We start from the raw sequence: 21,018 nt of genomic DNA on the forward strand, positions 1-21,018 counted from the left end.
TTCTTTGTTACAGCTGATACAAATCCTGCAATAAATAGACAGTGTGTCTAATTCCTACTTTCATGGAAGCAAATATATTAACATCTTGTGCTTTAAAATAAGCTTATATGCTGGGGCAGTCAGGTGACACAGGGAAGATATCAAATTTGTGATTAGACACAGATGTGGAAGAATTCGAAAGGCTCTCTAAATACATACATGGTGCATGTCTCTGCATGGTTTCCTTCTGTCCTGTGAAAGTGTTCAGCTCCACTTTAAAGCATCTGAATGACATTTATTTATATTTGCTGAAAAATCTACGTATCTCTTTTGAATGCTGAATGTACATATGGCGGTGTGCTTTAACATATAGACAGTATACAGGAACAAAGTCTGAAGAAGGCTTATTAGCAGAAAGATTACTCTTTTTCTTTTAAGCCAATAAATGGTATCACCCTGATTCAAAACTCTCTGCTTTTGCTGATGGCTAAGATGGTACAATGTTCTACTGCTACAGGAAAGCAGAAGGATGCCAATTCATACACACTAGCATAGAGGTAGTAACAGCTCAGGCGACAGTGACAGTGTAGCAATGAAAGGGAAGCATACAGCATTTTTATTCCAGGCTGCTGCAGTTCTCATAGATGGTCGGAGATGAAGGACAGAAAATGAGTCAGGAAAGAGTTAACTTAAGCAGAGACGAGATCACTGGCTAGGAAGAAAAAAAATCAATAAATTAGGCCTAGATAAGAAAGTGTAATTTACAACTGCTGGGGTCAGACAGTGTCACAGCTCTAAAAGAGAAGGCGAAGAAACTAGCAGAAATGTTTGTGAATGCCTGCATTAGAACTCAGCGGAACTTAGTTTTATCTTCTTTGTAATGTAAATCCCTGGTATTTCTCACATCCACTTGTACTGTATGTCGATCCATATAAATAATTGGATCATCAGGTGACAGTTATGATTGATCCTGATTGTTATAACACATCAGGAAGTGAGAGGTGCAGGGATTGGGGAACTCTGGAATTCCTCTATTAGTGCAGAGCAGGGCGCTGGCTGGCTGCGCTGCGGGAACAGAGGAGATGATTTACTTTGACATATGACTTCTTCTCTCTCCAAGTCATGCCGCCCTTCTGATCTTATCTGATTTTATCGCCCTAGGCCGTGGCCTTTGCAGAAATCCGGGCCTGGTCATAAGGCATTCAGGAACCGAGTAGACAGCACCACTTCTTCTGCCTAGACTTGGCCTATTTACATTATTAACTACCCTCAAAGGCATGCATTTGCAAGATCAGGCAGACTGAGCAGTGCTGTCTGTTCTGCTCTATGTGCAACAAGACAAAGACATTCTCCAGGATGGCAGCCATAAAGTTTGTTCCTATAGTGTGCAAAGGCTTTGACAATCGATGAGACCTTTGAAAATGTAAAACCAGAAGCCTAAACCGCAGGGAAGTTTGAGAGAGGTTCAGCTTTCTAGCACAAAATAACTTTTGCCTTTAGATCTAAGATGTTTGGGGTCTGATGCATAACACAGTGGTAACATTGCACAACAATTTTATTGTCATTAACACTTGGGGTGCACTGCACATTTAGCACCGGGTGTTACCGGGGTAACGTGTGCATTGCTGTGGAAACACGCATTTCCCCAGGTTACCATAGAAATGTGCACATTAACCCGGTAATACTTGTGTGATGCAGTTCACCCTAGAATTAGTAATGGTAAAATTGCTGTGCACTCCCTGCTCAGGCAACTTTACAACTGTGTTGTGCATCAGGCCTTATGTCTCTTGATGTCTACTTCATCTATTATAGTTTCTGATTATAGTAAGAGTAGATTGCACTTTTCCTAGGCATCCTCAGGATACAGAGGTATGTCTGAAGAGCTTCAGTGCTCATTGACTTAGCCCAAACATGGAGGAAAGCCAAGGCCAGAAGCCAGCAAGAAAGGGTTAAAGAGCTAAGCAGAATATTTTAAGGATCCATGAGACAAGATAGAGTTACTACATCAATCTGTTTTGGGATATGGAATCAGAAAATATTCAGGGAAGAAGGATATCAGCCTTTGTTATATTATGGGAGTTAGAAAAAGGAGATGCCAACCACAAACTAGAATGCCAGGAAAAGCTCAGGGAGTATAATTAAATGACAAAGAACAGATGAAAAAACAATGTCAGTAATGTCCTGAGTCATTACAGAATGAGGTCTAGCAAGTAGTTAATCTATCAGTTCAATCACTTCCTTATCAGCAAGAGACACAGATAATAGAGGAGGAAATGCATGCATTGCTTACAGGAATTTCAGCAGCAAATACCAAACAAATATCAGTTTCACCCAGAATATCTTTATGACAATCATCAGCAGTCCTGAAGTTTCTCGTGGTTTCAAATAGCTGTAGGAGCTGCCATGTTTGAGAAGTTAACCCCCCACCCCTTAGCTAGTGTAATGCTGGGGATACACGGTACGTTTCTGTACCGTGTATCGAGCAGCTGATGCGGCCAGCTGATAATATTCAGCAGGTTCGATGATGCTGCTCGATCCCCGCCCAATCCCCGCTGGCGGACAATGGCAGGGAATTGAGCGGCTGATAAGGAAGTGCCAGCGGGGATGAACGGGAATTGGTCCGCGCGGATGAGCGGGGACGCGGCGGGAGTCGATCCGACGGCTAATCGGCCGCCGGATCGACCCGTGTATGCTCAGCATTAGGGTTTGAAGTTTAGCATGTGTGACTTTTCTTAACAGTTTGAAGCGTAGTGTACCCCTCCCTGATGCTGAATGCTTTTGTTTGATCTCAGCTGTGCAATAACATCTAATTACAACAGTCTTTATCTACCTGCCATTTCTGCGGGCCCTGCCGACCAGCCAAAGTAGAAGAATACAGCATGTGCTTAACATTAAATGTAAAAAGGCGAAGTAAAATGGAAGGGTTTTTTCAGTTGGATTCTTAAAAAGAAAAGGTTGCCAATAATGGTAGTAGTGGGGTTGGAGTGATGCACACTTTATGTTAAGCGTCCTATATAGTGCTTGGGTGCTCAGGTGTTAGTCACTGGATAAACCGATGAACTAGATGAACATTTTAATTGCTGCTAAGAAATTCAATGTTTCCAGGTACCAGAGTAAGGCCTCGTTCACATCAGGGCCGTTTCTGTGCGCTTTCCACAGTGCACTGCCCTGTGCGTTCAGCAAGGTATTGATTTTTCCATGTAACTAAATGTAGCTGGTTCACATCTATGCGCTGCGCTGAGCAGCGTTACAGAAACGTAGTGTTGCAGGCATTTCTGTGCGTTGAGCTGGAAAGCGCACAGCAATGCAAGTGAATGGGTCCGCTTTTTTAGCGCATAGAAGCGCGTACAAGCGCATAGAAGCGCATGCGTTTTTTACCCCTAATTGGAGAAAAAAATACATTTACATACAAAAACAAAGTTTTATTGACAACTGCTGCTGCTACAGTAAGCAAAACGTGCTTTAAAGAAGCGCAGCGCAACGCACAGAAACGCGGACTAAAGCGCGCACAAGCGCATGCGGTTTTTACCATGCGCTTTAACACGTTTTTCAGCGCAGCAGATGTGAACGAGGCCTACCTCTTTATCAAGGAAGGCAATACAGGCAAATGTGTACTCAGGGACTCAATGGGTGTGTCAGGCAGCAGCAGCAAGACTACACAGCCGCCCGTCTGAGCACACCCATTAACGTCTTCTATAGTCAGTGCCCTTTATCACAAGTTAATGAAAAGTTGGTTCACGCAGACATTGGGACTGATTCCACCAGGTCTTCTACAATATCTGAGTTCCCCAACCCTGTCCTCAAGGCCCACCAACAGTACATGTTTTGCAGAAAACCACCAACATGCACAGGTGGGTTAATTAGTGTCTCAGCAGAGCTGATAAACTTCCTCTGTGGATGTCCACAAAACATACACTGTTGGAGGGACTTGAGGACAGGGTTGGGGAACACTTACATCATCTGTCTGCAAGGAAACAGTTACATGCTTGAACTGTGTCCACTGCAACATTGTGATAAGAGAGTGATCAGAGAATAGAGTACCTGGGGATTACTGGGAGAGAGTCACAGAGGTAATTCAGAGCGTTGCCAAATATCAGGACTGGGTGAAGTTTGTTATGATAAAGCTCATTTTTATTACCTGAGCAGAAATATTTTCATTTTCTACTAAGCTATATCATCTTATCACACATATAAAGTGGTTTGCAAAAGTATTCGGCCCCACATTTTGTCATATTACTGTCACAAACATGAATCAATTTTATTGGAATGCCACGTGAAAGACCAATACAAAGTGGTGTACATGTGCGAAGTGGAACAAAAATCATACATTATTCCAAACATTTTTTACAAATCAATAACTGCAAAGTGGGGAGTGCGTAATTATTCAGCCCCCTGAGTCAATACTTTGTAGAACCACCTTTTGCTGCAATTACAGCTGCCAGTCTTTTAGGGTATGTCTCTACCAGATTTGCACATCTAGAGACTGAAATCCTTGCCCATTCTTCTTTGCAAAACAGCTCCAGCTCAGTCAGATTAGATGGACAGCGTTTGTGAACAGCAGTTTTCAGATCTTGCCACAGATTCTCGATTGGATTTAGATCTGGACTTTGACTGGACTATTCTAACACATGGATATGTTTTGTTTTAAACCACTCCATTGTTGCCCTGGCTTTATCTTTAGGATCATTATCCTGCTGGAAGGTGAACCTCCGCCCCAGTCTCAAGTCTTTTGCAGTCTCCAAGAGGTTTTCTTCCAAGATTGCCCTGTATTTGGCTTCATCCGTCTTCCCATCAACTCTGACCAGCTTCCCTGTCCCTGCTGAAGAGAAGCAACCCCAGAACATGATGCTACCACCACCATATTTGACAGTGGGGATGGTGTGTTCTGAGTGATGTGCAGTGTTAGTTTTCTGTCACACTTAGCCTTTTGCATTTTGGCCAAAAAGTTCCATTTTGGTCTCATCCGACCAGAGCACCTTCTTCCACATGTTTTCTGTGTTCCCCACATGGCTTGTGGCAAACTACAAATGGGTCTTCTTATGCTTTACTGTTAACAATGACTTTCTTCTTGTCACTCTTCCATAAGAGCCAACTTTGTGCAGTGCACGACTAATAGTTGTCCTATGGACAGATTCCCCCACCTGAGCTGTAGATCTCTGCAGCTCGTCCAAAGTCACCATGGACCTCTTGACTGCATTTCTGATCAGCGCTCTCCTTGTTCGGCCTGTGAGTTTAGGTACACGGCCTTGTCTTAGTAGGTTTACAGTTGTGCCATACTCCTTCCATTTCTGAATGATCGCTCATTGGGATGTTCAAGGGATTTGGAAATCTTTTTGTAGCTTAAGCCTGCTTTAAATTTCTCAATAACTTTATCCCTTACCTGTCTGGTGTGTTCTTTGGCCTTCATGGTGTTGTTGCTCCCAATATTCTCTTAGACAACCTCTGAGGCCGTCACAGAGCAGCTGTATTTGTACTGACACTAGATTACACACAGGTGCACTCTATTTAGTCATTAGCACTCATGAGGCAATGTCTATGGGCAACTGACTGCACTCAGACCAAAGGGGGCTCAATAATTACGCACACACCACTTTGCAGTTATTGATTTGTAAAAAAAATGTTTAGAGTCATGTATGATTTTTGTTCCACTTCTCATGTGTACACCACTTTGTATTGGTCTTTCACATTGAATTCCAATAAAATTGATTCATGTTTGTGGCAGTAATGTGACAAAATGTGGAAAACTTCAAAGGGGGCCAAATACTTTTGCAAGCCACTGTATTTTCTGTATGGTAAGGTACCCCAAATGCTAGTAAGTATTTTCAAATTGTGTGCCTTTGGGCTTGATAAAAATATGTTGTTGTTTTTTAATCGAGCCAAAATATTTTAAAAACTAAGGTCTTCTTTAGTTATTTTAATTTGTTTGATCAACTGAACATTGATTGGGAAAGGCTGTTCTTTTTATGATTGAGATGGGCAGTAAGGATGGTCGGAATTGCCAATTTCCGCTTCGCCGGAAAAAACGCTTTCCGCCATTGCCAATTAACGCTACCGATTCCATTACCGATTTCTGCTTTCCAATGCGGATTTTCACAGAAATTTCCGCTGACTTTAACATCAATTTTCTCAAAAACTACAAGGTCTTTTTGAAACATTTTTTTCCTCTTGTTCCCACTTGTCTGCTTAACATTCCCTGAAAATTTGTTTTTTGGTTTTTTTTGTTTCTAGCACCCATGGAGGCTTTGCTATTAACCTCTAAAGTCAGCAGCATACCGCATATCGGTAATACGGATTTTCCGCATTTTACATTACAGTCAATAGCTGCTGACTAATAGCAAAGCCCCCGTAGGTGCTAGAAACACCAAATTTTCAGGGTATGTTAAGTAGAAGAGTGGGAACAAGAGGAAACAAATCTTTCAAAAAGACCTAGTAGTTTTTGAGAAAATCAATTTAAAGTCAGCAAAATTTCAGCAAAAATCCGCCTACCGCACTTGTATTACCGATTTCCGAATTCTGATGCGGAAATTGCATTTCCCCGAAAGCGGAATGAGCATCCCTAATGGGAAGGCGTATGTGGGCAGGAGTAGTACATAACTGGCCACAACTGTATATCTGTGTGCCGCATTGGACAGTAAAAACTCTGCTGGGATCTGATCTAATATTGAGTGGTGCAAGCTGGTGGGCAAGTTAATAATATCGGGTAGATTTTGATGTAAACAATATATGGGCAGCTTTAGTATAGCTAGATTAAATCAATGCCCTGATTGGTTTCCCCTGTTTTGCTTTTAAAAAACAGATACATCTAATATCTGTTTACCTCTAACTATAGAAAAAATGCCTCTAAGGTCATTCAGAGCAATCTAAAAATATATATTTTTTAGTTTGTGCAGTATAATACTCTGCTGTCAACCTTGTGCCAAGTCGCTGTAAACCTTATGCCAGTGACAGAGCAAAGTACAATGACAAATATGTCAAGTCCCAAAAGAAAAACAAAGTAGAAGATCTGTTACTGAGCTTATCAAACACAGGAAATTAAACAAGCCTGAAATAAAATTCTTCATAAAGAAAAATATCTTCGAGCGATCTCAGCAGTTTGCCTCACAATCTCTGCTTGATGTAAGCTCATAATGTCCATATATTGCTCTACTTAGAAAAAGGAAACAGATTCCCACAGCCCGGTGGCATAAGGGAAAGCTATGCATTCAGAATATCAAGTCGGATTATAGGCTAGAGAGAACAACTGGTCTTCTGAGACTGACTTCCATTGCGTGAATTCCTGGCAGCTGAAGCCAAAGCAAAGATTACAAATAAGATTATGATTTTGTTATTTTTTGTTTATTCCTTTTCTAATTCTAAAACTGCTGCATCTCAAGGAAGGAGAGCCTTCAGAACTCAAAAATACTGGATCATATACAATAAATGGCATTCCTACTTAAGTTGGCATGTATTAGTTAAACTAGGGCGGAGCTTTTAGAAAAATGGTAGTGCGGATGCGTTGCTAGGTGATCTGGGGGTTTGTGAAACATTGCCTGGTTTAGATGTACTTTTATTATTGCTTACAGAGTCTATAAACTGAAATTAATTGTCAGGTATCACTTTAAGACTTAAAGGGACTATGTAGAGGACCCAAAGGGGATCTCAACAGGTTGACCTGGGTAGGGAGTAGGTACTTATGATCTGTGATATCCTTTCCTTGGGGAAAAAAAACTGCAATTTACTGCCCAGAAAAAATATTTAGTGTGAATGAGGCCTAAGCTGCAACCAGCATTGCTGGTTGAGAGCAGTCAGAGATATCTGATTTTTACTGCTGAATGATTTCTTTTTTCATGCTTTAAGGAAAATGAACCTTGTTTTTTTATTGGTTACAGAGCACTTTGCATTTTTGGAGTTTCTCTTATTTTAATATGTATTTGTTTATGTGTGCCTGTACAAGATACAAGACAGTAAGCTAGAACTTCTCCTTTGACAGCTTCCTGCAATCTGAAAGGGTTTTTTTTTTGCTATTGTTTGTGAGTTTAGGTATGCTACTTCAGCCTACCATACACTATCAGATTTGCTTTAGATGTGGTAAATGATTGATATCTTTCTGATATTGATTGTTTACCTGCACCACTTGAAATTCCATGCAATGTCAGCATGTCAAAACTGGTGATGTATTTCTTAAAGCGATATAAAACCCTGACATAATATTCAATAAAAACATGTTTTCCAACTTTTTATATTCCATACCGTTATCATATTTGCTTTTGTGCATAAGTATTATTATTCATTTAGAAATTACAAGTTTCCAAAGTACACTTTTTTTGCTCTGAGAGCTGACTTTGCATTTTATTCATAACTGCTTTATTTATCTTCTAATGTAAGCAGAAATGCTTTCTGATTGACTGTGTTCAGGAGAGTCTGCAGTGTCAAGTAAACACAAGATAACATTATCTCCAGTTCAGATGAGTCCAGCTTTCCCGGCAGGGAGCTTCTAAATCCTGTGTTTAACCCTTTGAATGCTGTTCTATTAAAAAAAATAGTGGTAGTATATAATATGCTGTAAATAATCTATTATACCAAATAAGAAATGCTGGGTTTCATTCCGCTTTAAAAACAACCCGAGATGAGAGACACATGGAGGCTGACATATTTATTTTGTTCTCTTCAACAATGCATATTGCCTGTAATACTTTTAGCAATAGAACCTGAACAAGCATGCAGATCAGGGGCTCTGACAAAAACCTGATTCGCTGCATGCTTGTTTCAGGTGTGTGATTCAGACCCTACTGACCAGAAAGATCAGAAGGACTGCCAGGTAACTGGTATCGTTGAAAAGAAAATAAATATGGCAGCCTCCATATCCCTCTCACCTTGTAGTCCTTTTAAACACATATAAAACCATTTGTTATTTATTCACTTTAGGAAGGGGGCAGTGCATGGGTCCACTTCGTTTAAAAGTAATTGCAACAGATTCTGTAAAAACTTCAAAATGCATTCCAGACGCAGTAAGATACACTTGGCCCGATGCGTTTTACAGCTCATATGGGGCATTTCGTAAGAAGATAATAATATAGCAATTAATGTGCTGTGATAATGGATGCATTAATGTACAAAATAAACAGCCGAAAGAGATTCATTCAGATTAGATACTTATAACTGATTTGTGCAGGCAACTGCCATAAGCAGGGTATAAATATCATATAAATGGAACCAAGAACAAAGGGAACTGAAATCAATCATGAGGAAGCAAAGTCTGGCAGCAAAGTGTGTGGACAAGGACTTCTGAAAGTTAGAATTTAAATCTAAATCAAATTTAATGGTTGATTTTATTATTTTGATAACATTTGAATTATGGCACATTAAACCATCTCTAATAACCACTATATACAATGTAACAACATCAGACTATGTAGGGATTTTGCCCCGTTGTGTTACTTGCAATGATTCATACAGTATTATTCAAATGAACAACAAATGTCTCTATGTTGAAATATAGGAAAGAGGAGAGCTGCTTGAACCTCCCTGTGGAGCGACAGCCAGATGAGCTCGACAGCCGTGCAGACCGAGGAGATGATTCGTAGAAACAATGTGTAGGTAAAGGCAGCATTCATCCTAAAAATGTCTTTATTGAAGGCAATTTAAAGCACAGGCAACACTGATGCCCCAAAGGGCCCATGTGTTTCACATTGAGAGATCCTTAGTCATGGCTAACCAAAGTGTTGAATGCACAGACATATAGACCCCTAAGCAAATCCTATCTTCACCTGCCAGGTAATCAATTAGGCAGGGGGGGACATTTCTGAGCAAACGTGTTGGCCATTTGGGGCATCTGTATTAGCTGTGCTTTGAATTGCCTTCAATGAAGAAATAATTTGCTTTATGAACGAGTGTGGACTTTACTTACTCTATGTTAAAATATGTTGAAAACATTAAAAAATGTATGGGGTGTACTTACTTTTCCATAGGTTCCTTTGGATTTAAGGTATTGGTTTTCTTAAAGGGGTACTACAGCAAAATGATAGATTTTCAGTTACATAAATAACTAATATCTGTCAGAGGTCTGATTGTAAAAATACATAAATGGCTTGTATGAGGATATAAGGAGAGACACATTACATATCATTGATCTCTGTGCAGGACGTCGGGTGTTATCTTACAGGGCAAAGAGACAGGTATTATCTGACGGGGCAAAGAGACAGCTCATTCATATGTGGGGGAGGACAGTTGAAATAGCAGCCCTGGATGTTTTATCAGTTCCCCTCCGCGGCTGAGGTAATAAATAGTGGCACATTCCACCTGTCAGTGCTCCTGTGCATGCTGACAACGTTTGTTCTGCCAGCTTCGAGGTTCTGCGAGGCCCCCTCCAACATCGCAGGCTATACTGTGGACAGCTCAAGTCTGTTACTCCTGCAGAAGGACTACGAATGTATGAAATGTGTGGTAAAGTGCTGCCTCTGAGCTGTCCACAGCAGAGCCTGCAATGATGTAGAGGGGGCCTCACAGATCCTCGTAGATTTCAAAACAAACTTTGTTATCATGCCTGGGAGCTTTGACAGCTAGAATATGCCACTATATATTACCACAGCCGCAGAGGGGAGGTAATAAAACGTCTAGAGCTGCTATTTCAACTGTCCTCCCCCACAATTGAATGAGCTGTCTCTCTGCCCTGTCGTCAGATATCACCCGACGTCCTGCACAGAGATCAATGATATGCAATGTGTCTCTCCTATTTAACTGAAAATCTATAATTTCGCTATAGTGCCCCTTTAATGACAGGGGACCTGTGGGGGGGGGAGGTTGACATGCAGTGTGGGGGGGGGGGGGGGATGACAGTGGTATGTGAAGACAAGGGGTATAAAATGTTGGTTAAACCAAAAAAAAAAACTCCCCTAGGACAGTTGCTGTCGATAATGGCATCTGAGTGCTGTTGATGAACTGGCCTACCTTGAATTGCAAATAAGATTGCCGTCTGTTTACTGACCAGAAAAAAGGTAGATTAATGGTTAGCAATCTTTCCATACAGTTTTAGAATCCCAAGATCATTTCCCACCACAGACACTATTTGCATGGTATTTGTGATCCTGGGATTTTAATACCAAACTGGCCCTGGACTTTGGTAGTCATCTTAGGGAGAGAAACAGATGTGAATGGTTCTGTGCGCTTTGCAAACACTGCATAATATGTCAATGAGGTATAATAAATACAGGAAACAAAGGAATAAAATACACCCTGTTCTTGGCTGCTAAAACAACTAGTGCTATTAGCTAGGTGAGTTTACTTCATTCACCAAATTAAATATTTCATATATCTATAGCAGTCTGAGTGTATGTTATTGCAAAAAGGTTTAAGATTTTCACGTTAAAGTCATGAGTCAGTAATTAATATTGATTGGTTGTAGTTAGTACTACCTACTAGGTTGTAGTTAGACTCCCTACAACAACTAGACAGCACTATGGAAACAGATTAGGCATTTCTAAGCTTTCAGATGTGACTGTTGGCAGCACAAAAGATATGACCCCAACCCAAAGCACATTTAAGGCATCAATTGTGGGTGATTGCATTGTCAGGGCAGTAATCTTCCTCTCTACGTATAAGGAAAGACACCATCAGATGCCTATGCTCAGGGAGAACGATTAGACCATTTTATTCATCAATAACAGTGTCTCTACAAATGAGCCAGATCTATGTCTCTTCCTTCTTATCGATATAAGAAGTCCATGTGGTACATCAGCTGCACACAGTACATCCCCAAAGCCACATTTTGAAGCAATATTTTATTGGAGAAGCCAGATCTGGGCAACAAACGGATTTGTCCTTGATTCACCTCTCAGGATATGACGCAGGTCCTCAAAGAGTTCCACTTTAAAAGGGCTTTTCGTATTGCATGGGCAAATAAGCAGCTACACAGCTTCACTGGAGTCACAATTCATAAAGCTTTTAGCACCTGCTCCCATCCTAAGTCATGAACTAATCAGTTTGTTTTCCCATACACCCAAATGTCCTATAAGTCCCACATCTGAACATACCTGCTCGTGGAGGAGTGCTGTTTAACCACGTCCTCCCCATCAGTCTTGACAGCTCAGACTGGACCAGTTGGACTTGCAGATTCTTAGCTCATGATGTGACTAGGGGTCTTGGACTCACTATTTGTATAATCTTAGGGTCAATTGCAGAACATGCCAGCAATAAGTAAGGGCACTTCTAAGGTCCCTCCCTTGGCTTTTAAACCATATGATAATAAATGTATGGCCAACTCCCTCACCACCAGGGGGACGAGCACAAGAGCATTACAGATTGCCCTAATTCTCAAAGTCATTTTAGTGCAAAACCTTATGTGGATATCCACGCTTACGAAACCTGTACAATTCACAGTTATGTAGTATATAAGTTACATAGTAGCCAACAGTAAAAGCAGGAGGTTTTAAATCAGGATGATACCATTTATTAGCTAACTTAACCATTTACCGCCATCCTAACGTATTAAAACGTCATGCTTACCGCTATTAACAGCAACATGACGTTTTAATACGTCGCGCATTCCCGCCGCTGCTACCGCCGTGTGTCCGCCGCTACCGCCGCCATTACCGTCGGGATCCCGTGCTGGGCGATTGGGGAAGAGGACTGAACAGTCCTCTACCCAATCGCAGTGCCTGGAGTGAATGGACGTGACCGCGAACAGCGGCTACGTCCATTCACATAAACAGGAAATGTAACAGTTTAATAAAGTGTGTAAAAAAAAAAAAAAAAGTGAACACGTCCTATGAGTGTTCACCAGCGCCATCTTGTGGCCAAAAAGTATATTACACTTACAAAATACATACATTTTCAAGTATATACACATCATTAATAAAATTACACTTCCAACCCTCCCCCCCAAAAAAAACACTTGTAAAAAAAAAAAATCAGCTTAAAAAAAAAAAAAAAATAGTTGCCTTAGGGACTCAGCTTTTTTTATTCTATATTTTATGGGGGAAAATTAATTTTAATTTATTACATAGGGGCTTGTAATTATGGCCAGAACAAACAGAAAAATAACCACTTATATTTCAAAATAATATACTGTCGCCATACATTGTGGTAGGGACATAATCTAAACGGTTTAATTATCGGGACCACTGGGCAAATAAAACGTGTTTGTTTTATCCACAGGAGAATGTTTAATTTTAAAACTATAAAGGCTGAACACTGAGAAATAATGATTTTTTTTTCTTTTTTTTCTGTTTTTCTCATTAAAATGCATTTAGAATAAAATAATTCTTAGCAAAATGTACTATCCACAGAAAGCCTAATTGGTGGCGAAAAAAACGAGGTATAGATCATTTTCTTGTGATAAGTAGTAATAAAGTTATTAGGGAATAAAAGGGAGGAGCGCTGACAACTGAAAATTGCTCTGGTCCGTTAGGATAAAAACCCTTGGGGGTGAACTGGTTAATAAAAAAAAGTTCTGATGTTGAAATGTATATAATCTTGTCAGCCTACAGGAACAGTCTGACGAAGGTTTACTAGCTGGAAGCTTATGAGCTGAAAATGTTCTCATTTTCTTTTAAAGTGTAACTGTCGGGCATAAGATCAAAAATCAATTCTTTATTTTTATCTGGTAAACAAGTAATAAGAATGATAAACAGGCAATCCAAAAGTTAAAATCACTATTACTTTTCTTGCTGATAAATGATCATTCCCCAGTTTACCTGACTCTTATTTGGTACGTTGCCACACAAAGGAAGTAGCAGGACATGCTGGGTTGTCCTTTTTTGCTTCTGTACATTAGTTTAGTCTGAGGGGAAATAAAGAAGCATAAAAAGACAACCGAGCATGCACTGCAACTTCCTTTTTGCGGCAACGTACCAAATGAGAGTCAGGTAAACTGGGGAATGATCATTTATAAACAAGAAAAGTAATAGAGATTTTAACTTTTGGATTGCCTGGTTAGCATGCTTATTACTTGTTTACCAGATAAAAATAAAGAATTGATTTTTGATTTAATGCCCGACAGTTACACTTTAAGGTAGCCAATAAATGATATCATGATTTGACAAGTGTCACTTGCTTCAGAAGAAGGTCTAATGAGCGAAATGGCTGTCAAGCAAACCAGCGCCCTGCACCCACCGCTCCTACATCTACCAGGTTTCTGCACCCTCAATTCCTGTATACAACTGAGGTGATTTGCAATTAACCAATAAAAGCATCACCAGTGTTGGATGCCTCATTTGTCACTTACATTAATCAAAACTTGTTTCCAAGGGAGAAAACAAACCTCTTACATGCAGCAGCTAGGGATGATCTTTAGTCCTGAGTGCTGATATACATAAGACTGAAATACAAGTATTTGCTGTAAATTTGCAGCATATTGGCCACTGAGATAAAATGTTACCAAACAATAACAAGAATATTTCTATAGTGCTTTTCTCCCATAGGACTCAAAGCACTTATGCTCTCTCAGATTCAATTGATATAAGATGCCTCTCATTGCTGCTATTATTCTTTATCTCTGTAAAGAGGTTGATGTTTCTCATAAAACACATCTTTGGAGTGCAACCAGGGCGAAGCAGATTCCAGACCTCACCCAAGGGAACATTCCCATGGTGCTACAGACATTCCCCAAATGCACTTTGGGTCATTGCTTTTGGCAACCAGGGTTTTGGAGGAGCTTCTCAGTTGACTACTACTGCATTTCCTCACATCGATGCATTGACATAATGAACTATATTTGACACTTGGGGCCATATGCAATTCAATTTTTCTCCTCTTGAGTTTTCTCCTAGGAGATAATTTTTCACCTTCTCTTTTAAATAATATTTCTGCACTTTCCAATTGAAAAACTACCAATAAGTAGGTGAAAAAAACCTATCAAAATAATTTTGAGCATGTTCTTGCTTGATGGTGGCTAGAAGGCATTTTATTGACAAGTTATGAAAAATATCACCTAGGAGAAAACTCAGGAGAAAAAGTTAATTGCATATGGGCCCAGGTGTGTCTTGTTTTTTTTCCAGGCTCCTGATGTCATGCGACAGGCGGGGGAGCGGTGTGAAAAATGAAGTTGGCCTTCGCTGGAAGTGAGTTGATTCGCCGAGAAGAATGCTTTCGCGTTGGAGATTGGGCGCCTCTGTAAACATGCCTGATTATCGTCTGGGGTGGTTGTTATCGGCCGCCTCAAACGACTTTAATCAAGCGTGTGTACAAGGCTTTAGAGAGGGAATACAATTGAGCTAATTCAATTAATTAACTAGCAGCCAATTAAAAGATGTATTTAGCTTCTTGGGTAATTGGGAATATGCATATTAAGATTTTTTATTTTTTTTTGCCCTTTGCTGCTCAATACACATGTGTTTTAGGAAATCATCCCCAAATATAGACTGCCTGTAAAAAATAACTGTAAAAAAATAAGTCAAATAATCATTTCATAAGTGAAGTGCACATGGTCAACTAAGTGTTTGTTATTGTGTGTTTAAAGATTGAAAAAAAAACCAAAAAAAAAAACAAGAAAATATGAATGTTAAAAGCCCCAAGATTGTAGTATTATTGTGGTGAATCACTTCCACTGAAAACTTAAAGCACATCTCGGTACTGAATTTTAATGGACAGATTGTTCATAATTAAACTAATAAATCATTTTTAGAGACAGGAATATGCAAATATATTTAAAATTCATATGGCACATAGTAACATAAAATAAGTATTTATTTTTTGTCAGAAAGGCTTGTGATACTGATTAATGGATTCATGAGAACTAATTATTAACATATTTATTGGCCTACTGATGGGAAAAAAAAATGCAGATTTTCAATACTTTTTACTAATGCTTAGATTTAGGGTCGGTTCAGACAGGCACCCCAAGGCATCCCGCTCATTTGCTTTTCTGCTAAAGAGTAGGAGAGCATTTGGCAACCTTTGGTGGTGCTTCCAGTTGTATGTCGTTTTTGACCCCTGCAGAGGGACACAGAATAAATGAGATGACGGGAAAAAACTGGATTGAGTGCGGCTCTTGCGCAAACAACGGTACTGGTGTTTAAGCGATGATTGCTATGGCAGATGTTTAATGTTGCGCAGAAGCCCATGTAAACCATCCCTTAACCCCCCTGGCGGTAAGTCCGACCTGTGCACGGGCTCTGCTTTATGTGCTAGGAGCGGTAAGTCTTTGCTCAGGTCAGGCAGACTAAAAATAGCTCCTGCATTGTTTACCATTCAGCGCTGCACAGCAGGACCCAGGCTTCTTCCCCCTGGCCGCCGGAGTCCCCATTACTGCTTGGATCTTCAGGGGACCCGGCGGCCAATTAGCTCCGAGGATCAGCGGTGATGCAGCGGTGCGGCGTGACGTTGGGGGCCGCGTGGGGTCACATGGGCGGGAGGGAGGTAAAAAAATTTAACTCTTCTGATTGGGCCAGAAACGCATTGTATTAAATACAATGAGATTTGTATCCAATGCAATGTTGCCTTCTGCTTCCGAGGTGGCTGAGAGGAGCTGTGGCTGCTGAGCTGACAGGAGCTGGCTGTGATCTGTGTGATCTCTGTGATCTGTGAGTGCTGATTTGATTTATCTGCCTACCGGTTACCGATTTTTGCCTGGACTTTGACTATTCTTTCTGCCTTATCCCTGCACTGATTTTTGCCTGGACTTTTATTGATTACCTGTTGCTGATTTTTGCCTGGACTTTGACTACTCTTTGCCTGCTACCTATACCGACCTCGGCCTGGATTTGACAACTCTGTGCCTGCCATTTACTATGGCACCATCCTCCAGAAGGCATCTCACCCCAGAAGCGCTGGTGGAGTTGGAGGACAGCGATCTGCAGTCACTGGTGGACTCAAGTGACAGTGACGCACTTAGGGATCTTTCATCCGACCCAGGTAGCGACAGCGTCAGTGATGATGACTCCATCACCGCCGAGGTCAGTGATATCCGGGTTTGGTGCCCCATCCACCTTTCTCAGGCTCTACCACCACCCCATGTTTCCCTTTTACTGGGGAGCCTAGCTTGAAGAAGGAGTGTGAGCAAAACCCCCTGGCGTACCTGCAGCTCTTTTTTACAGAGGCAGTGATTGACAAGATTGTGGAGGAGACAAAAATATATGCCACCCAACAACTGGCTGCTCCAAGAGGGCTCTTTTTCAAGGGCAGGACGTGGGAGCCAGTCAACAGAGAGGACATCTGGTTGTTCTTGGGCCTGATCATTCTGCAGGGAGTGGTGGGGAAGCCCCTGCAGAAGTGGTATTGGACCACAAACAAAATCCTTGCAACCCCCTTCTTTGGAACAGTGATGTCCGAGTACAGGTTTTCACTCATCACGAAGTTCCTCCACTTTGCCAACAATGAGACCTTTGAGGAGTCCACCCACCCTGCTCCAAAACTTAACAAGATCTGGGAGGTTTATGAAATGTTGGTGGACAATTTCCGGACAACTTATATTCCAGAGAGGGACATAAGTGTGGACGAGAGCCTGATGGCGTATAAGGGGGGCCGAGCTGGCTCCAATATATCGCTTCCAAGCGGGCCTGCTTTGGGATCAAATCCTACATGCTGTGTGAGTCCGGTACCGGGTACATTTGGAACACCGTGTTGTACACCGGAAAGGAAACCAAATTCAACCCCCGGTTCAGTGACTATGGGGTGGCAACCTCTTCAGTTCTGTCGCTTGTTGAACCGTTACTGGACAAAGGCTACTGCATCACCATGGACAATTTTTATAGCTCCCCTGAGCTCTTTGAGGTCCTTATCAAGCACAGGACTGATGCCTACGGCACTGTTAGGCCTAACAGATGGGAGATGCCATCAGCTTTTAGGAAGCAGAAACTGAAGCCTGGAGACTTAGCTACTTGGCAGAAGGGGAAGATGCTGGCACTCCGCTAGCGGGATAAAAAAGATGTGTTTCTCCTCTCCACAGTGCACGACACCTCCACTGTCTCCACAAGAACAAGAGGTGGAAAGGACATCATCAAACCGCAGGTTGTCATCGACTACAATTGTACAATGGGTGGAGTGGACAGAGCGAACCAGGCGATGACTTTCTACCACGCCGTCAGAAAAAAACAAAAGAAGTACTACAAAAAATATTAAGCATCTATTGGAGCAAAGTCTCTGCAATGCATTTATCTTATTCAATAAGCGTAGTGACAGGCCACTTACGCAGACTTTGTATGGAAAATGTGCGAATGCATCTGCTTGAGGTACCAAACTACAGCTGATGCCAGAGTGGGGCGCCGTGCCTCATAGGTTGTCAATCCAGAGAGACTCATTGGCCATCACTTCCCAGAATTCATACCCCCCACTCCCCAAAAAAACACACTGTGTAGGACATGTGTTGTTTGCTGCTCTAAAATGGATGACAAGGGGCAGAAAGTCAGGAAGGATTCGCGCATCTACTGCCCTGACTGTAATGTTGGACTCTGTGCAGTTCCCTGCTTTAAAGAGACTCTGTAACAAAATTTTCAGCCCTATTTCTTCTATCCTACAAGTTTCTATACCTGTTCTAATGTGGTCTGTCTTACTGCAGCCTTTCCTAGTTGCACAGTAGCTGTATTATCTATGTTATATAATCTAATCTTCTTTCCTCTGATGGCTTTGTCGGGCTCAGGCACTCAGGCAGGAATGTGCTACTCTTCTTGTGAAAGGCTAGAAGATATACACACCCTCTCCACGACCCCTGCAGGCTCTGTGTGAGTCACAGACTGAGCTCCTCTCAGCCTATCACAAGCTGGTTAGAAGCCATGTCTTTTGTTTGTAAACACTGCCTAAAACTGGCAATTACAAGCCAGGATTGCAGCAGGTAGTGGCAGAAACAGCACAAAGGGGCCCAGGAGAACATAATGAATAGAATGGTATTTTTTTTTTATTGTAAGAATTTTAGAGTACAGATTCTCTTTAAAATCTATCATACACGGGAGGTGTACTGGATATACATGTACATAGTGTATAATGATCTGCTGCTTTGTACAGTTTTCCTATTTTAAAAAAAATGTACCACTTTTGACTCATAATTCCAGACAGAAATGCACCGCCAGGGAGGTTAAAGAGGAGGTATAATTTTTAGCCCAGGGAGGTGGGGGCGAGGGGTATTATGTTGATTTTTGGGGGAGTGGGGTAAACGTATTTAATACCAAGGAGGTTGTGCTTGGTTTGCATGAAGAAGTATTTAGCATGAGTTTTAGGGGATGAGGAAACAACATTTCACCCCTATGAATGCATCCTTGGAAACATTCACAGCGAGAGGGCCCTACTTGACTAAAACAATTAAGGCAGACCTGAACTCTGCTCTAAAAGATGTACAGAAGCATAATAACCTTTAAACAAAAAAAACATTTCTTTGTTACAGTTGATACAAATTCTAAAATAAATCTGCTTTATTTCTACTTCCTGATTCATCTCTGCCATAGCAGTCATGTGACACAGGGGAGGGATCAAATTACAACTTGTGATTAGACACAAATGAGGGGGAATTTAAAAGGATAAACTCTCTAAATACATACAGGGTGCATCTCTCTACATTTTCCTTCTGTCTTGTGCAAGAATTCAGGTCCACTTTAACTGTGATAACGAGGATTCAGATTTTTGTCAAAACTTTTTAACAGATGAGGTTCACTTTTAAGAGTCGTAAAGGTCACTGAAAAAGTAGATTGACCCACAATGAAACAAGGTTCACACTCACAGACAGGAAACTGTCAGTGTCCATGGGGTCCTGACATCACACTATGGGAGGGGTTTCACCACAATATCAGCCATACAGATGTCTCTGATGCACTATTCGGGAAAAGGTAAAGATTTCTTGTGGGAAAGGGGGTATTTGTTACTGATTGGGATTAAGTTCAATTTTATGGTAAAAACAAGGAACACCAAGAGCCCCAATAGTGTAATATGTACTGGTAAATGGTTACTAGGCAACCAGTGTAAAGGCAGGTGGGGAGATTTTCCTGACCCCACTCAGGAATAAGAAGTCGCTCTCTGTAGATGAGAAAAAAAGGGGGTTCAACCCTCCACCCAGGGTGGACTCAATATTATGCAGGAGAACAGAGGCGCCAAAAGCATAAAAGGAAGCTAAATGAGCTTAAAAACCAAATTCTTTGTAAATAGAGGAGGTAGTGGTGGGCTTACCTCCTCCAAGTAGACACACAACGACTGTAGTAAAGACAGTCAATATATTTTATTTGTGAACTCCAAATATGCAACGCGTTTCGCAGGTTTGATCCCGCTTCATCAGGCAATAACAACGGAGCAATAGCACATGTGGTCAGTAGAAGAGCCAGGCTCCTCTATTTACCAAGAATTTCTTTTTTAAGCTCATTTAGCTTCCTTTTATCCTTTTGGCGCCTGCTGTTCTCCTGCATAAGTTCAATTCTGGGGTAAAGTTCCTCTTTAAATTTTAGACAGAATTTTTGGAGCATATATGTAAGTTTGTAACAATTTTATAATGAAGGTGTGATTCTCCTTTGAGTGTCGCTGAAGGTTCTCATTATTCCAGCGCAAAGTGCATCCAAAAAATGTGTACAGATATTAATTGTTCAAGTTGCATGGTATCTACTGCCCTTTACTGTGAAGAAGCTGAAAGCATTCCAAGATTGCCCCTAAAGGGTAAAGAAAAGGGGGTTTGACACCAGAGGCGTATCTAGGCAATATAGCGCCCATGGCAAACATTGAGATTGCGCCCCCCCCCAAGTAGTCACATGCCTCCAGATAATCAAGTAGTCACTGCCTCCAATTACATTTTTAATTAGTAGTTTTTATTAAGAAGTTACACACCTCCAGATGCAATAATTCAGTAACCAGGTGCCTCACAATAAGCATTACAGTCAGGGGCATCAAGATCAAATAATTAGGTAGCCAAGTGCGGCAAAAGTTAGATTGTAAGCTCCTCTTGCACAGCCAGCCCGATCCCCTCCTCCCCACACAAGGTATACCTGCACCCCTGTAACAGAATTAGCAAATGCATTGCAGAGGACAAATGATTCCGATGATAAATCACAACTAAATGATATCCCTGTGATGGTAAATTAGATGAGACAACAGAGTCTAACAGCATCTAATTCTGGATATCCTGCTACTGTAACATCATCACTTCACTAATGCCAA

General features: G+C 41.2%; 1 long non-coding RNA gene across 4 annotated transcripts in view; it reads left to right on the plus strand.

Annotated features, from left to right (window-relative positions):
- LOC137557470 (uncharacterized) overlaps positions 1–21,018 on the plus strand; it is a 135,028-nt gene that overhangs the window by 50,499 nt on the left and 63,511 nt on the right. For all 4 annotated transcript variants that reach the window (XR_011029575.1, XR_011029577.1, XR_011029574.1 and 1 more), the window contains one exon: positions 9,458–9,555. This is a non-coding gene — a long non-coding RNA (uncharacterized lncRNA). The remainder of the gene's footprint in view (positions 1–9,457; positions 9,556–21,018) is intronic.

This window comes from Hyperolius riggenbachi, chromosome 1, assembly GCF_040937935.1.
Source record: "Hyperolius riggenbachi isolate aHypRig1 chromosome 1, aHypRig1.pri, whole genome shotgun sequence".
NCBI lineage: Eukaryota > Metazoa > Chordata > Amphibia > Anura > Hyperoliidae > Hyperolius > Hyperolius riggenbachi.